We start from the raw sequence: 17,291 nt of genomic DNA, 5'->3' as shown, positions 1-17,291 counted from the left end.
GGTGTTATCTTTAGGAACACATGGTCTCCTACATCGAAATTTAAGTTTTTACACCTTACATCGACATAAAGATTTTACGAATTAAAAAAAAAATCGAACTTAAATCAATCTAACCCAAAACGATATGTTGGGTTGGGCCGAGTTCAGTTTTTGTGATATCCCACATTGGTTGGGGAGGAGAACAAAACACCCTTTATAAGGGTGTGGAACCTTCCCCTAGCATACGCGTTTTAAAACCTTGAGAGAAAGCCCCTAAGGGAAAGTTCAAAAAGGACAATATCTACTAGTGGTGAGCTTGGGTCGTTACTGGTATCAGAGCAAGACACCGGGCAATGTGCCAGTGAGGAGGTTGTTCTCGGAAAGGGGATAGACACGAGGCATTGTGCCAACGAGGACGCTAGGCCCTGAAGGGGGTGAATTGTAATGTCCCACATTGGTTGGGGAGGAGAACAGAACAATAATTTTTAACATAAATTGTTCGTGTTAAAAAGAATTTACATTACATCCCAAACCATTGAACTCGGGAAAAAACCCTCTTACCCTTTCCATTTATGAAGAGATCCGATTACAAAAAACCCACCCAAAAGAATCATTAAATGAGGTTGTTTTGTTCATTGATTACAAAATCAAAGTAAATGGCTAAAAATAAATCTCTCTAATTTTTTATTTATATATAATAAATGCATTGCCTTGGAAGAATGGGCTCTCATTCTTTTCAAGCTATTTCATAAAATTAGATGGATAAATGAGATTCCTTTACCTTCCATTAATTTTAAATGGAGTTGGTTCATTGATTTAAGGAGAATATTAAATTATGTCGTAAAGATCATTTATTCAAATTATTATTTAATATTTTTAAATAATTGTTTTTCTCGAGTTCAATTATTTTTAAATAATCGATAAGTGACTCTATGTTCATATTTCATTTCAAGGTGAGTTTGGATGCATAGTGGCCCTATTTTATAGACCTCCTAAACCGTGTTTGAATCTACACGCTTGACTCGACATGATGCCGCGACCCGCGCTCCTCCTCAACGATTGCGTAGCTCGGCTCTACGACTTCAAATGGCTTAAATGGCTTGGGTTGCTCCATTTTTTCCCGTTCTAATTTTTTCTAGACCTTCCCTAATTTTTTATCCTCGTGAAGCTGATTTTAGAATTTCTAAAAGAAACTGAGATGAGTATGGCTACTTTTTGGCCAATTTAAAGAATTGTAAGATAAATTATAGGTTTAATGGTGGGCATTAGGTAAATTAAACCTCTCTTCTAATCTGGTGTCATGAATTCTCATAGGTTGACTTGAATTTCAAAGGATGAATTTGGACTAGCTCCATGGTTAAATTAGCAAGTTCGACTTAAGCTACTCAGTTAAGTGGCTTGCCGTTAAATGGCTCGACTTTTGGCTTGGTTGAGCGAATTGTATGATATACAATTTCATGTGCCTCGTGCTCCCTGCCCCATACACAGGTCATAATTATGATTGTTATACTATGCTATGTTGTACGATGCCATGCTATGTTGGGTTATGCCATATTTATAAGTTGTGCTACAATATGATTATTTCTTGTTATAGAATAATATGATGTTGATAATCTTTAATGCACAAACCTCCATACACCACGCCATGTAAGCTATATTAAGTATGAAAAATCTTATAAGAATTATATATGCATGATTCATAGTCTCGTTATATTATTAACCTACATCACTACTTTCACCATTTTTAAAATTAGGCAAAGAATCGAGAGTAATTCAAGAAATTTTTTTGGGTAAACCTTCTCGGTTTCTTCAAAAATCTTCCTTTATAAAAAATCTCAAAGGCTACTTTTGGTCTCTTTAGACGAAGAGGAAAGAGCTTAATACGTGGATAGAGTTTTCCATTCAAGCCCCTCGGTAAGAAATTTTGAATTTGTTGTTTTTTATTACGTATGAATTAGAAGGTAAAATCTATCCCAAAAGTTTCTCGAGCTCAAATAGGAAGTTTTTAAGAAAGATCTTCAGTTTCTTTAGGCAAGTTTGGCCTAAGTTTTTAAAAATCGAGAAATTACTCCTCCACATGAATTTCATCCTTTAAAAATAATTTTTTAAACTTTGGGACAAGGAGAGGAGTATCTTTGGTAAAGAAACCAAAGGCCAAAAGTTCCTAGAATCCAAGAACCAAAAGGTTGACTTTCAATGAATTTGTAAGTTTTGAAATCCATAACTTAAACCACGAAATTCGTTCTCCATAACTCGGTCATAGCATTGATCTTATCCCATTAGCTTTAGGGAAAATTAAGAGTTGTGAAAAAAATAAGCAATGTATGGTCCTAATCCGAGAACAAATTGAAGTTGAAAATCTAGGTAAGTTCATTCTCACGTACCCCACTTTAACCTCTTATGTCTTGCTGGTTAATAAGCCAAATGAACTGAGATCAGTCCTAAACAATCCATGGTGTGTAGAACTACACGATTCATGAAGAAATTGAGTGGAAGTGCTCAATGATCAAGAGAAAAAACATGATTTTTAGAGGGTAGAAAGTTGAGGTTTTCATATGTCCGTGGGTCTAGAAGTAAATGATGATGATGTGACAACTCTAGAGCTTGTCATGTCATTCCCTTTTATGTTTTTTACCTATTGAGTAATAAATAGATTAGTTTACCTCTTTTTAGACCGTTCTCCTAATAAGTTTTGATGTCGGAGAAAAACTCAATTTGGGATCTACCCAAGAAAATTGGGGAGAAAACAACTTAGGGAATGTAGCAAAAAGCGATCACGAACACCACCGTAAACCACTATATAAACCAACCTTTGCTCACATATTTGAATCGGTTCAAATACTTTTAGACCGATTCTCAAAAAAATATTTATTGTTCTAGAAAATAGACACTATTTGCCACTTACTCAAGAAGTTTGTAGGAATTTCAACCTTGGAAAGGTCGTGAATTGAGCACCTAAGCACAACCAAATGAGTAAGTAACTATTTCGAGCAAGTTTAAAAAAATACTTGTAGAAGTCGATAAGAACTTTTGGCAAATGATTAACATTCATATAAGCCTGATTGACCGCATTATGAAAGACAAGCCCCGAAAACCTAAAACTTTATAATTTAGCACAATATTCACTTCTACAAAATTCGCTCACATGAATTGTGAATACAAGTAGTTTTATTATCTCACAAGTACTTAAACATGCTTTATTGATTTATGTTTGAGGGTTTGGAAACCCGTATGTGCCCAATTAGTATTTGGGTCATCGTTATGTAGCATAGAGTGTCTGCTATGACTATTTTAGATCATGAGCTATGGTCTTACAATTAGTTGATCCTAGAATCTAGCTATTGATTCACACGAAATTTTTGGGTTGATTGGGTACCTTATAGGAACGTTAGGACATAACCCCTATTCGTAAATTAACCATAGGTACTTTATAGGAACGTTTGGGCATAACCTCTATTCGTAAATTAACCAACATGAATTAGGGTTTACTTGGTACACAGTTATCACCCACAAGGGACTCCAAGAGTCATAGAATGTACACTACTAAGGTAGTTCTGGTTATGTTTAGTGGGGAACTATGGCCTTATACTTTTCTAGCCCAAGGAGCCTGTATGAGTAGGTAGTCTACTGTTCTAGCCAATAGAAGCATCGAATACGTAGATACTGTTCTAACTTGAAGAGGACGTAAGAATAGGTAATTTATTTATTTAGCCTAAAAAGGCAAAGTCATACGAAGTTGTTGCTTGGTGTTATAATCAGCAATATGATTGTGACACTAAGAATTTTATTGAGGATGATGACTAAGTTAAGTGGGGGAGAGTGTCACAACACACTAAGAGAAAATAAGTTGTGACCCCCACACGCAAGACAATCAAGGGGCGACTCTCAAGTGGCACCCATTCGACCATGGGAGGGCCAAGATTGAGAAGTGTCATGATTCGACTGAGATAGTCCATCATCCAACACATCAAGAGTATGCATTCAAGTTAAGCCGAGACATACACAAGATTCGAGAGATCGAAGCGACACGAGTGTCAAAGATAAGCTCGAAGAGCGTCGGGTTTGCTCGACTAGAAATGGGTCCAAGAGGTGTGTGAACCAACTGGTGGGTCCATACACGCACATGTAGACCGTGTGTAGGGAAATTAAGTACACATCCAAATTCCCATTTAGGATAGCCACCGTAGGAAAATAGACAGTTATGATAGGTCCCACTCATGAAACTATATGTAATTGAATTTAATTCCAATAGAGGGTCACTTATTGAGTATTTCTTAAAATAATCAAGTTATGTGCTCCTTCCATTTCAAGTAAAGGCAAGGCCTCTGTACAACTGACGACGACATCGCAAGTAAAGACTAAAACATGCAAAGAATAGTTATATTTAAATTTCTAGACCATGAGTTTGTATAGGGCAGTTTTCAATTTTAATTTTTACTTGTTTTTTTTTCTTTTTCTTCTTCATGTTTTTTTAAAAGGGATGCCCCTTTGAAACTCTCGATCCGGAAGAGGATGAGAATAATTTCATGAAGTTTATCCTCCATATATCAAATAGTTATGCTTCTAAGATGAAAAAATGACTTCATTGATTAAAAAAAAAAAAAAAAAAAAAAAAAAAAACCTCTAATTTCAGTGATTCAAAAACTCCTAAGAGTTCATGGCACTCTACTTGTTATTTAATGCAATTATTCTAGTTGTTTTCTTGTTCTTGGGGTTGTTTCCAACTACTTATTAGATTTTCTATCAATTTATAAATTGTTGAGCATTCCTGCACACGGCATTGACATTGAATTCTAGTTTTTGATCATTCATTCTCAAAATTATAGTTCCCTTGTGGACATCTATCAATGTTCTCCAGGTTTTCAAATATGGTCTTCCCAAGATATTTGGTACATCGTGCTTCTCTTAGTAGTCTAGAACAATAAAATTTGCTTGAAATATGAATTTATCCACTTGAATGAAAATGTTTTTGATCTTTCCTTAGGGATAAACGATGGATCTATCAACTAGTTGGATGGTGACTGTAGTTGGCCTAGCCTCACTAATCCCTAACTTCTTGTAAATGGACAGAGGTATCAAGTTGCTAATTCCTCGAATAGATATACAGGAATAGTCACATAATGCTCGACCTAACGACCTAACTCAGTTGCTAATTGATCTACTTGGACTTCCAAATTTCGCAAGGATGCTTGCTGACTTGTATCACAACATTTACTGGGCTCTCAAGAGATGTTCCATGTATGTGTTGAGCTTGGCTAGTTCCTTTTCCTTGGGCATTGGCTTGCGACCATTTGCCATTTGATTTTGTAGTCCAAAGTCTCGATGGTAATTTGCCTTAGGTGGCATTTGTTAATTGTATGAGCTTTGTCCCTTCCATGAAAAGTTTAGATGGTTTCTCCACCCAAAATTATAAGTGTTTGAGAAGGGGTTATTTTTCTGGTTGCTAGATTGATTCCCCACATAAAAAAATTAAGTTGGATTACTTGGTGTTTGATCAAAAGTGTGTTCTTTTCCACAATATACACAAGTTTCAGTTGTTATTTGAGTCATTACAGCAGCAGTTTCGACTAGTGCATTAGTCATTGAACCTTGTCCCAACACTAGATTTTATAAAATATTAGTCACCGAAGCTAATTGAGCATCAATAGAGGTCAAAGCATCAACTTCAAGTACTCATCTAGTCTTCTTCTTTCCGGTGTCTTTTCCGTTTTACCCTTTGGTGGCCTCCTCTTCTTTTTAGGTAACCTTTCCTTTTTATACGGTTTGTTTCTTCCCATTTGGGGCTGAGAAAGGATAAGTCGTCCACCTAGGACGTTTCTAATTGGGTAGTCAATGTCTCACGTGTCTTGCTAATTTAGATTATAATTTCCATGTCCTCCCCGAAAAAATTGCTTTTTGAATTACTTCAGCATTAGGGTTAGCAATTTGTACAGACCAATCATCACTAGTAGGTTTGCTTCCAGATTTGATACGACATCATGGTTCAACATAAATATTCATAAATTTTACTAAATAACTCAATTAAGTGTACAATTAGGCTTGATTTATGCAAATTGATATTCTTCTCCAGTTGAACCATAATGAATGATGTCATGCTTACTAATTAGAATAAATGGAGCAATTAATAAGAAAAAGGTGAGTATGAGACAAAATTAACTACAAAATGGCTTGATATACCTCTACTTCTGAAGAGTTATCACCCCTCCTCGGGTTAGAACAATAACCTATCTGCCTAAGGAACAATAAACTACCTTCCATATTTCCTTTCAAACTAAGATAATTAACTACTTGCTCACACACCATCTCAAGTATAACAGTATAACGTCATGACTCCCCACTAGGTACAACTTTAGTAGTATACCTTCTATGACTCCTGGGATCTTCTGTGGGTGACAATTGAACTCTGTGTATCCAATAGACCTTAACCCCTCTTAGCTAGTTCACGAATAGGGAAAGCGCCCTTATCTTCCTTATAAAATACCTAGTCAACCCAATGTTCTGTAGAATCATAAACTGGGTTCTAGGATCATAATAACGAAGCAGTAGCTTATGGTATATATGATCATTACAGATATTTTAGAGCACATTGCATCATCCAAGCCATGGTGAAAAGCTTATAAACATATCAATTCTACTAGAGTTCTCAATTATGCATTGTTGAAGCTGTAAGATAAAATAATGTACCAAACCGTAAACTATTAGATTTTCAAGACTTGGTTATCATGATACTAGATCAAATAGCCTCCTAAACATGATTTGTAATAATTTTTCCAAGGCCCCGTAATCAACCCCTACAATTATTTTTTGAAACATACTCCATAGGGCTAATTACATGTTGAGTGTGTTTGGGATCACTATTTATGGCACTTTCGAAACTAAAATTTCTTCAAATTCTTTGAATACGTGCCAGATTGAGTCTAGTTTTTTTAACATCAAACATTATTGCGAGAGCCAATCTAAAAATAGGTGAACCAACCCAAATAGAAAGCAAAGGTCGTTCCATGAAGCCATTTACCTGTTCGATCGTGTTAGAGTTCACTTTTCACAACCTCTCCGGAGTTGGTTTTTCCTCGAATTTCTTGAGAATATCCCAAGTTGAATCTATTTTCTATAATATTAAAAATTATTGTAAGACCGGCATAAAAAGGGATGAACGGATCCAAACATTGTACAAATATAAGAAAAGGCATAGAATGATGTGGCAGATTCCTACGTTGCCACATCACTCATCTCTACCTTTTGTCTTTACAATACACGCGATAAAGACAGCTTCCCACCTCTGTAACTCATTCGTTCTCTAGTGAGTCTAGGACCATCTCTCTCATTTCTTCATGAAACTTAAAGACCTACGTACGATTAATCATTTCAGACACATTTTAATTCATTTGGTTCAAAAACCACAAAAATATGTTGAGTCAAAGTAGGTTGATCTGTACTAGCTTACCCACAAAATCAAATCAAGTTTCTCCTTATTTGGGCAATTGAGAGCTTATCTCCTCCCAACTTTTTCGACAACTTAGTTCCTTAATTTGTCCTAAAGCTAATGGTATAAGAACCATATCATGACTGAACCAATGGAGAACGAATTTGGTGGATAAAGTTCAAAAATTCCAAATTTTGTTACTCACCAAAAGTCAACTTTTTGGTTCTTCGGTTCTAGCGACTTTTAGCTTATGGTTTCTTTAGCAAATATGTTTCTTTTCTTGCCACAAAGCAATTCAAATAAGTTTTAAGTGATGAGATTCATCGTGAAGAGGAAATTTCATAATTTTCAGAAACTTAAGTCGAGCCTTCCTTTGGTTATTTTTCTTCAAGAGCTTCATAAAAATCTTTCTATTCGAGCTCAACAAACTTTTGGAATAGATTAAACAAGCTAATTTTTACAAAATCAAAACCGCTCAAATTCTAGATCTTACTAATAGGCTCAAATAATGTTTTGTAGATCTCCTTCTTATGAACCTAAAGAGACCAAAATCTCGAAGATGTCTATAGAGGAAGATTTTTTTTTTTTTTCAAAAAAAGTGAGTAAGCATACCCATAATCTAGCTTTCGATAAATCTCGTTACTTTTAACGTTTTAAAAATCGGTGAAAGTACTGACGTAGGGTTGTGCTCTTTCAAGCAAGAATAATTTGAGCTCCTAATTCATATATTAAGATTTAAAATCTAGGGTTTATTGAATGTGTCGTTGGAAGATGTGAGGTTAAACATGTAAATTCAATCATTTTCCTTACCATTTATGTTTTCTCATATTTGAATTCCACCAATGAGAGTCTTCCACTTGTCAAACATCCCATGGTTGATAATTTTTGTAATTATCCCAAACTTTTTCTTTAATTATTAATTATTAATTTGGTTAACTATGGAACCGTTTTCTCAAATTTTCAATCTTTCTTTTTTTTTTTTTTTTTTGTAAGGTTGAATGCATAATACTTGTTTATACATGATTAGTGCACGCACACATAAATCTATTAGGCGGACTCATATGCGTACCCTTGGGTCTGACTACAGGCTAGCACACGTTCATGCTGCTGGAAACCAACAAGACAAAAAAAAGAGTGTGTATAGTATCTTGGTCTACACATCCATACAACACACATACTAGAGAAGAATCTTGTGCTCGTGACATACAACATACAACACACTTTGAGGGTTTCACGTGTCACCTCAAGTACAGGTTTACAACGGTGTAACCCTATTCAGGAGGCCGAACGCCGTGTTCACATTCACTAGGGGCACTCATCATGAGTCTACTACCTGAGTAGTCCCAAGTTCGTTTCATGATTGGTTTATAGAATTGCGGTCTTAGTTTTTATCCCATTCCTACACTTAATTGGAGCACTCACCCTAAGCCATCTACCTGTGTAACCCCAAATCTTTTCCAAGGCTAGTTTAAGAAAGCGTAACTTCTTCCTTACCCGTTTGTACACTCAATAGAAGTTCTCATCTCATTCTAACTACCCATGTAATATCAAGTCCTTCTTCAAGATCAGTTTACATGATTGCAATGTCGGCCATGACTCAATCCTACACTCAATAATAGCTCAAGTGACTTTGGGGTTCTTATGATATTGTTCATACTATTGTTAAGCTTGTTAAGCTTTCTTAATCATTATTAGATGTCATGGAGGTTTCTTAGGTCCTTAGGGGCATCTAGGTGATTTAGTCCTCATCTCGCATTTTTTAAGATGCTTGGGGTTAGTTCCTTGGGGCTAATTCAGTCTCTAGGTGCACGCAAGTCTAGACATATGATCGCTACTCATAATCCAAGGGTACTCGATCTATTAGAAATGTACTTGCCCATATGTATATGTAAACTGCTCTAGCTTTAGGGACCTAATCTTAGCCTGGTTCACTCATGCATACTTTGTTAGGGAGATATTTCTATCAATCAACTCAAGCACGAAAAACATAATCTACTCATTCATGCATGCTTATTAGGGAGATGTCCCTATCAACTAGCAAGGAAATCATAACCTAAACATTCAAGCAAACTCAACGGGAAAATAACACCCGTTAGTCACCCAGACCACATATCATAATATCTTATCCTCCATTCTAGAACAACAGAAAACATAAAAATTGGTCTGCTTCATAAACTCTCATGATAAGGTATTTTGTTAATTTTCCTTAACACTATTATGTCCTTACTCAAGCATTACTTGAGAAAAGTCAGAATGACTATTTATATGGATGACGCATGCCTTGCTTAGTAAGTTTTTTTTTTTTTTTTTTTGTGTTAGGAGCTTCAAATTTTCTAAAATTTCTTTAGTATAACCTAATTCAAATCATAATACGGTCAACATCAAAATCGAGAAAAAATAATCGAATAGAGGTTAAAACAGGTAATACTTGGAACGATACAGAGAAGATTAGCATGGCCCCTGCGGAAGTATGACACACACCAATCGAGAAATGATCCAGATTTTTAATAAATCAGAGTGGCGCAGCGGAAGCGTGGTGGGCCCATAACCCACAGGTCCCAGGATCGAAACCTGGCTCTGATATGATGCACAACCCCAAGACATGAAAAATGTTTGGGGGCCTCATGAATTTGTTGTATTATTACACCTACACCTAGAAGGTGTGTAATGATCATTTTGTTAGTATTTCTTAATACTCAAGCCACGTGCTTACATCTGAAATAATACTCAAGTCACATACTATTTCTATATTTCATGTAAAGGTTGCACGATTGACGACGACATCGCAAGTAAAAACCGGCCCCATCCATGTTTCTGTATGTCTTTTCATTTTCTAACCCCAATAGTGGGTCATTTTGTGAGTATTTCTTAAAATACTAAAGTCACGCACTACTTCTATATTTCAAGTTTAATACTCAAGCCACGTGCTTACATCTATATTTCAGGTTTAATACTCAAGTCACGTGCTACTTCTATATTTCAGGTTTAATACTCAAGTCGCGTGCTACATCTATATTTCAGGTTTAATACTCAAGTCACGTGCTACTTCTATATTTCAGGTTTAATACTCATGCCACGTACTATTTCTATATTTCATGTAAATGTTGCACGATTGACACTAAATTTCAGGTAAAGGTTGCACAATTGACGACGACATCACAAATAAAAACCATAGCATATGCATAGGGTAGGTTGTATTTAAATTTCTTAGACTTTAGGTTTGTTAGGATATGGTGGTTCATTTAATATTTCTTTTTTATTGTTTTAAAGACCTTTTCTTAAATATGTAAGGACATAAAGTTATGTTTACGAAGATGATTTAATTGATTATTTCCACATAAGAAGTTACGTTATGTATATGGTAGCGACTTTAAGTTGGTAGAAATCTAGGGTCCTTACATTTCTCCCCTCAATTCTTTCATGAGACTTAAAAGATGGAGTTACAAGAAAGAGTTAGGGATCGATATCTCACCTTTTCATAGACTATATCCTAAGTTATCAGCTTCCAAACTCGTGGAATACTCAATTTTAGGGTTTATTTAGTAGGATTATTGTTGCATATTAAGGCCACGATTTTTCCACAAGAATCCTTCCTTATACTCCTCTCAAACTAAATTAATTAACTTGGGAGGACGACTTTATGTACGTGTGGCCAATATTGGATTCCAACTTTTCGTATGCAACTAAACCCAAAATGTAGAGTTTGATCGTTCTATGCAGCTTGATCTTAGACTAATTATCCCTCAATTCCTTAAATCGATATGCTTTATTTAGTTCTCTAAGTCTAACGAAAACCTCAATTTTAAGTAAAACGGGCTTGAAACAAGAGTTTGAGTTTTATCCCCAAAAACTTACATGATGTTGGATTTCTCTAATTGGGCACACTGTTAGAGCTATTACCCTTTCCGGTCTTCTATGGAAATGTTTCTTAGAAGTGCAGAAACTGATTGAGATAGGTCTCACATGACGAATTGTGTAAAATCAAATTGAATTTTTTAAGCTCCTTACGATTCCTTCAATAGCGGATCAAATTTCGGAAATAGGTTTGGGGCATTTTTTGCCCATTCTTTCCTTTACCAAAATTGTGGTTGATCTTATTTAGAAGGTATAGAAACAAGTTTGGAGAGAAACGGTGGATTATAGCGAATTTGGAAGGAACATGAGAACTCAAAACCTAGAAAATGAAAAGCATATAACTCGTGATTGAAGGCTCGATGTTGCTTGCTTCTTGCTCCAAATGAACGCACATGGCTCATAGCTTAAGAGAAAAGACCCACCATCTTTGAAAAGTCTAGAACCGCCATGATTTCATAGTTGATTCTTTTGGATCTTTCGCAAGAAAATCTCATGCAGATCAGAGCTTTGTCAAATTTAGTTTTGAATTCTAGCCGTTGGATTTGATGACCTGTGAACGTTCTAGATCATATTCAATTTAGAGGGAGATCCACGAGTTAGATTTCAAGAGACGGTGGATTATGTGCATAAGGGTACTATGGAGGATCTAATTTGGTCAACAATGACAATTTCGTGATTCTTTTAAACTTTATAAATAAGGTAATTTACCACTTTCTCAAAATTTTAATATTCTTTTTTTTTTCTAGTCATTTTCTAGTTATGGAGTATCTTGAAGTTCTTATCCATAAAGAATTTAAATTTGGAGAAATTTTGTATCACTCTTCTTTATACGTTAAATCCTTTCTCGAGAGAAGTGTATCATGTGCTATCACGTGATTGGAATGATGTATACTTTCGTGACATAGACACATAAAATATATTGTGTACGGTAGATAAGCTTTCTGGGAGTGGGAATCTATAGGCCACTAGTTCTATTCTTTCTAGTATCTCAAAACGATCGATGAACTTGGGGCTTAGCTTTCCTTTCTTACCAAAATCTGAACATCCCTCTCATGCGTGCTATCTTTAGGAACACATGGTCTCGTACATCGAAATTTAGGTTTTTACACCTTACATCTACCTATATATTTTACGAACTAAAATTTTATTTTTATTAGAAACAAAAAAAAAATTAAAAATTCGAACTTAAATCAATCTAACCCAAAACTATATGGTTGGGTTCCGTTGAGTTTAGTTTTTGTGATGCCCTACATTAGTTGGGAGGAGAACAAAACACCATTTGTAAGGTGTGGAAACCTTCCCTAACAAACACGTTTTAAAGCCTTGAGAGGAAGCCCGTAAGAGAAATATCTGCTACGGGAGTCGTTACAGTTTTTAACATAAATTGTTCGGGTTAAAAAGAATTTACCTCCCGACCAATTAAACTCATTTATGAAGATCCTATTACACCAAACCCACTTGAAAGAATCATTAAATGAGGTAGTTTTAATCATTTATTACAAAGTGCCTAAAAATAAATCTCTCTAATTTGGAACCTACTCAATTCTCTTGGGAGGAAACAACTTTTGGAATGTAACTAAAAGCGACCTAACAAGTAAACCACTAGATAGACTACCCTTTGCTCACATATTTGAATCAGTTCAAATACTTTTAGACCCGTTCTAAAAAAAAATATTTATTGTTCTAGAAAATAGACACTATTTGCCACTTATTCAAGAAGTTTGTAGGAATTTCAACGTCGGAAAGGTCGTAAATCGAGCACCCAAACACAACCAAATAAGTAAGTAACTATTTCAAACAAGTTTCAAGAAATACTTGTAGGAGACGATTAGGAACTTTGACAAATGATTAGCATTCATATTTAGAAGCCTAATTGACCGCATTATGAAAGATAAGCCTCGAAAACCTAAAACTTTACAGTTTAGGACGATATTCAGTTTTACTGTATTTGCTTGCATGAATTGTGAATACAAGTAGTTTTATTATCTCAAAAGTACTTAAGAATGCTTTATTGGTTTATTATTCTTTATTTGAGTATGTGGAGTACGACTTATGCCTATGTATAATTTTACGTTCATGTTTGAGGGTTTGGAAACCCGCATGTGCCCAATTAATATTTGGGCGATCGTTATGTGGCCTAGAGTGCCTGCTGTGACTATTTTAGATCATGAGCTATTGTCTTACGATAAGTTGGTCCTAGAACCTAGCTATTGAGTCACACAAAAATTTTGGGTTGATTAGGTACCTTATTGGAATGTTTGGGCATAACCCCTATTCGTAAATTAACCAACATGGGTTATGGTTTACTTGCTACATAGGAATTAATTATCACCCACAAGGGACTCCAAGAGTCATAGAATGTACACTACTAAGATAGCTTTGGTTATGCCTAGTGGGGAGCCATGACCTTATACTTTTCTAGCCCAAGGAGCCTGTATGAGTAGGTAGTCTACTGTTCTACCTAATAGAAGCAACGAACAGGTAGTTACTATTCTAACCTAAGGAGGGTATATAAGAATAGGTAATTTATTTATTTAGCCGGGAAAGGCGAAGTCATAGGAAATTGTTACTTGGTGTCACAATCAATGATATGATTGTGGCACCAGAGGATGAAGACCAAGTTAAGTGGGGAAGAGTATCACAATCACACTAAGAGAAAATAAGTTGTGACCCCCACATGCAAAACAGTCAAGGGACGACCCTTAAGTGGCGCACATCCGACCATGAGAGGGTCCAGATTGAAAAGTGTCATGATACAATCGAGGAGGATAGTCCATCATCCAAAACACCAAGAGTATGCACTCAAGTTAAGTCGAGGCATACAAAAGATTCAAGAGATTGAAGCGACACAAGTGTCAAAGACAAGCTCGAAGAGGGTCGGGTTCGCCCGACCAGAAAGGGGTTCAGGAGGTGTGCAAACCAACTGGTGGATCCATACATGCACGTGTAGACCGTGTGTAGTAAAATTAAGTACACATCCAAATTGCCCGTTTAAGATAGCCACCATAGGAAAATAGACCGTTATGATAGGTTCCACTCATAAAACTGTACGTGATTGCATTTAACTCCGATAAGGGGTCACTTACTGAGTATTTCTTAAAATGTTCAAGCCATGTGCTACTTCCATTAACGGTAAAGACAAGGCACCCATGTACAGTTGACGACGACATCACAAGTAAAGACTATGACACGGGCATAGAATAGTTGTATTTAAATTCCTAGACCATGGGTTAGTATAGGGCAATTTTCAATTTTAGTTTTTACTTGTTTTATTTTATTTTTCATTATCTTGCTTTAAAGACGTTTTAAACATGTAAGTCCATGACAATGTTTTACTATGATGTTTTCAATGTTTATTTCGGCATAAAAGATGATGATATGAAGATGGTAACAACTTTAGGTTAATATAAAATCTAGGGCCGTTACAAAATGTTTGGATGTCATTTTTAATTGGAAGTCGGGATAAACTTGAAAATAACGTATAGGTAAAATATTCTAATCAATAAGTTATAATAAAATCACTAATTAAATATTAAAATTAACTATATATAATGCAAGAAAGGAAACACTAATTTGATTTACTTGAAGCTTGATATATTTTTTGCAAATGGTGACTAGGTCCTCTTTCTCCTTTTCATTTTTTTGAGTTATCCATTATCAAAGAAGCAATGCCCCTTTGAAACTCTCGATCTCGCCGCGGGTGAGAATAATTTCATGAAGTTTATCCACCATATATCAAATAGTTATGCTTCTAAGATGTAGTTCAAGAGTGTGTTCTCAAAAGACGACTTCATTGATTAAAAAAAAAAAAAAAAAAAAAATCCTCGGGTTCCAGTGATTCAAAAACTCTCCTGAGTTCAGAGAGTTCCTCCCATTTTGCTTGTTGTTTAATGCAATTATTCCAACCGTTGTCTTGTTTTTGTTGCTGTTTCCAACTATTTGTTGGATTTTTTGTCAATTTATAAATTGCTGAGCATTCCTCTGCCTTTGCTGGACATTTCAGAGTATCATTGACATTGAATTTTATTTGTTGATCATTCATTCTCAAAATTATAGTTCCCTTGTGTACATCTACCAATGTTCTTCTGGTTTTCAAAAATGGTCTTTTCAAGATAATTGGTACATCACGGTTCGCTTCATAGTCTAGAACAATAAAATTTGCTGAAAATATGAATTTATCCACTTGAATTAAAATGTCTTCGACTTTTCCTTAGGGATAAGTGATGGATCTATCGCCTAGTTGGATGGTGACTGTAGTTAGTCTAGCTTCACAAATCCCTAACTTCTTGTGAATGGATAGAGATATTAAGTTGATGCTTGCCCGCAAGTCACATAATGTTCGACCTAACTCCTTCCCTCGAATAGATATACAGGAATAGTGAATGAGCCTGGGTTTTTGCCTTCGGTGGGATTTTATTTTTCAGAATTGCACTACACTTTTCATTTAGTGCCACCACCTTAAATTCTTCAAGCTTCCTCCTATTAGTGAGCACATCCTACAAGAATTTAACAAAATTTGGCGTTTTCTTCAAAGCTTCCACCCGTGATATGTTTATATGAAAATTGACTTCCTCTTCCTTTTTATTCTTTGTGGAAAATGAGGTGTTGGTATGTACGTTCTACTCTCTTCTTCATTGTTGACTATCGTTTGCGTTTTAGGAGACTGTATTGTTTTGGCATAATTTTTGTTTTGATCCTTCTCTTTAGTAGTTTACTCCTTTCTCGGCTATATATCATCTGCTTCTTGGGAGTGACTATCAATGTGTTCTTTAATTTCACCTCCCCTACTAGGTATTTCTTTCCCGCTTCTTGATTGTATTGCTTGACATTGCTCCTTGCCTTTTCTTTTTGGTGTTTCGATATCTACTGGCAGCTTTCCAAGAGATCTATTTCGTAACTCATTGCATTGACCTACTTGGACTTCCAAATTATGCAAGGATGCTTACTGACTCTGTATCAAAAAATTATTTTTTGTCATATATTCCTTTATTAGGCTCTCAAAAGATGTTGTCTGTATGTGTTGAGCTTAACTAGTTCCTTTTCCTTGGGCATTGGCTTGTTTAAGACCATATGTCATTTGATTTTGTAGTCCAAAGCTTGGAGGGTAATTTGTGTTAAGTGACATCTGTTGATTATATGAGCTTTGTCTCTTACATGAAAAGTTTCGATGGTTTCTCCACCCCAAATATAAGTGTTTGAGAAGGGATTATTTTTTCTGGTTGCTAGCTTGATTCCCCGCATAAAAAATTGAAGTCGGATTACTTGGTCATTGATCAAAAGTGTGTTATTCTCCACAATATACACAAGATTAAGTTGTTATTTAAGCCATTACAGAAGCAGTTTCGACTAGTGCATTAGTCAGTGAACCTTATCCCAATGCTAGATTTTGTATAATATTGGTCACCGAAGCTAATTGAGCATCAATAGAGGTCAAGGCATCAACTTCAAGTACTCATCTAGTCTTCTTCTCTGTTGCGCCTTTTCCCTTTTCCCCTTTGGTGGCCTCCTCTTCTTTTTAGGGAACCTTTCCTTTTTATACGGGTTGTTTCTTCTCATTTGGGGCTAAGAAAGGATAAGTCGTCCTCCTTCGACATTCCTAATTGGGTAGTTAATGACCCACATGGCTTGCTGATTTGAATTATAATTTCCATGTCATCCCCAAAAAGTTTGCTTTTTGAATTGCTTCAGCATTAGGGTCAATAATTTATACAGACAGGTCATCACTGGTCGGTTTGTTTCTAGATTTACAACATCATGGTTCAACATAAATGTTCTGAAATTTTATCAAATAACTCAGTACAATTAGGCTTGATTTATGCAAATTGATATTCTTGTCATGTTGAACCATAATGAACGATTTCATGCTTACTAATTAAAAAAAATTGAGCAATTAATAAGAAAATGGTGAGTATCAGTACAAAATTAACTACAAAAATGCTTGGTATAACTCTACTTTTGAAGAGTTATCACCCTCCTCGAGGTTAGAACAATAACCTACCTGCCAAAGGAACAGTAAACTACCTGCCATATTTCC

The 17,291-nt window shown here is 35.5% G+C and overlaps 2 non-coding genes across 2 annotated transcripts; both read left to right on the top strand.

Moving 5' to 3' along the window:
• Positions 1 to 9,800: 9,800 nt before the first annotated feature.
• On the top strand, positions 9,801 to 9,908 carry LOC111797772 (U6 spliceosomal RNA). The gene has a single exon (XR_002815598.2). It is a non-coding gene; the product is annotated as a U6 spliceosomal RNA (small nuclear RNA).
• A 5-nt stretch (positions 9,909 to 9,913) lies between these two features.
• On the top strand, positions 9,914 to 9,985 carry TRNAM-CAU (transfer RNA methionine (anticodon CAU)). Its single transcript has one exon. It is a non-coding gene; the product is annotated as a tRNA-Met (tRNA).
• The last annotated feature ends 7,306 nt before the right edge of the window (positions 9,986 to 17,291 follow it).

The sequence above is a fragment of the Cucurbita pepo genome, chromosome 6 (assembly GCF_057944985.1).
Source record: "Cucurbita pepo subsp. pepo isolate OVF chromosome 6, ASM5794498v1, whole genome shotgun sequence".
NCBI classification, from domain to species: Eukaryota; Viridiplantae; Streptophyta; class Magnoliopsida; order Cucurbitales; family Cucurbitaceae; genus Cucurbita; species Cucurbita pepo.
This window is presented reverse-complemented; position numbering and strand designations above follow the sequence as displayed.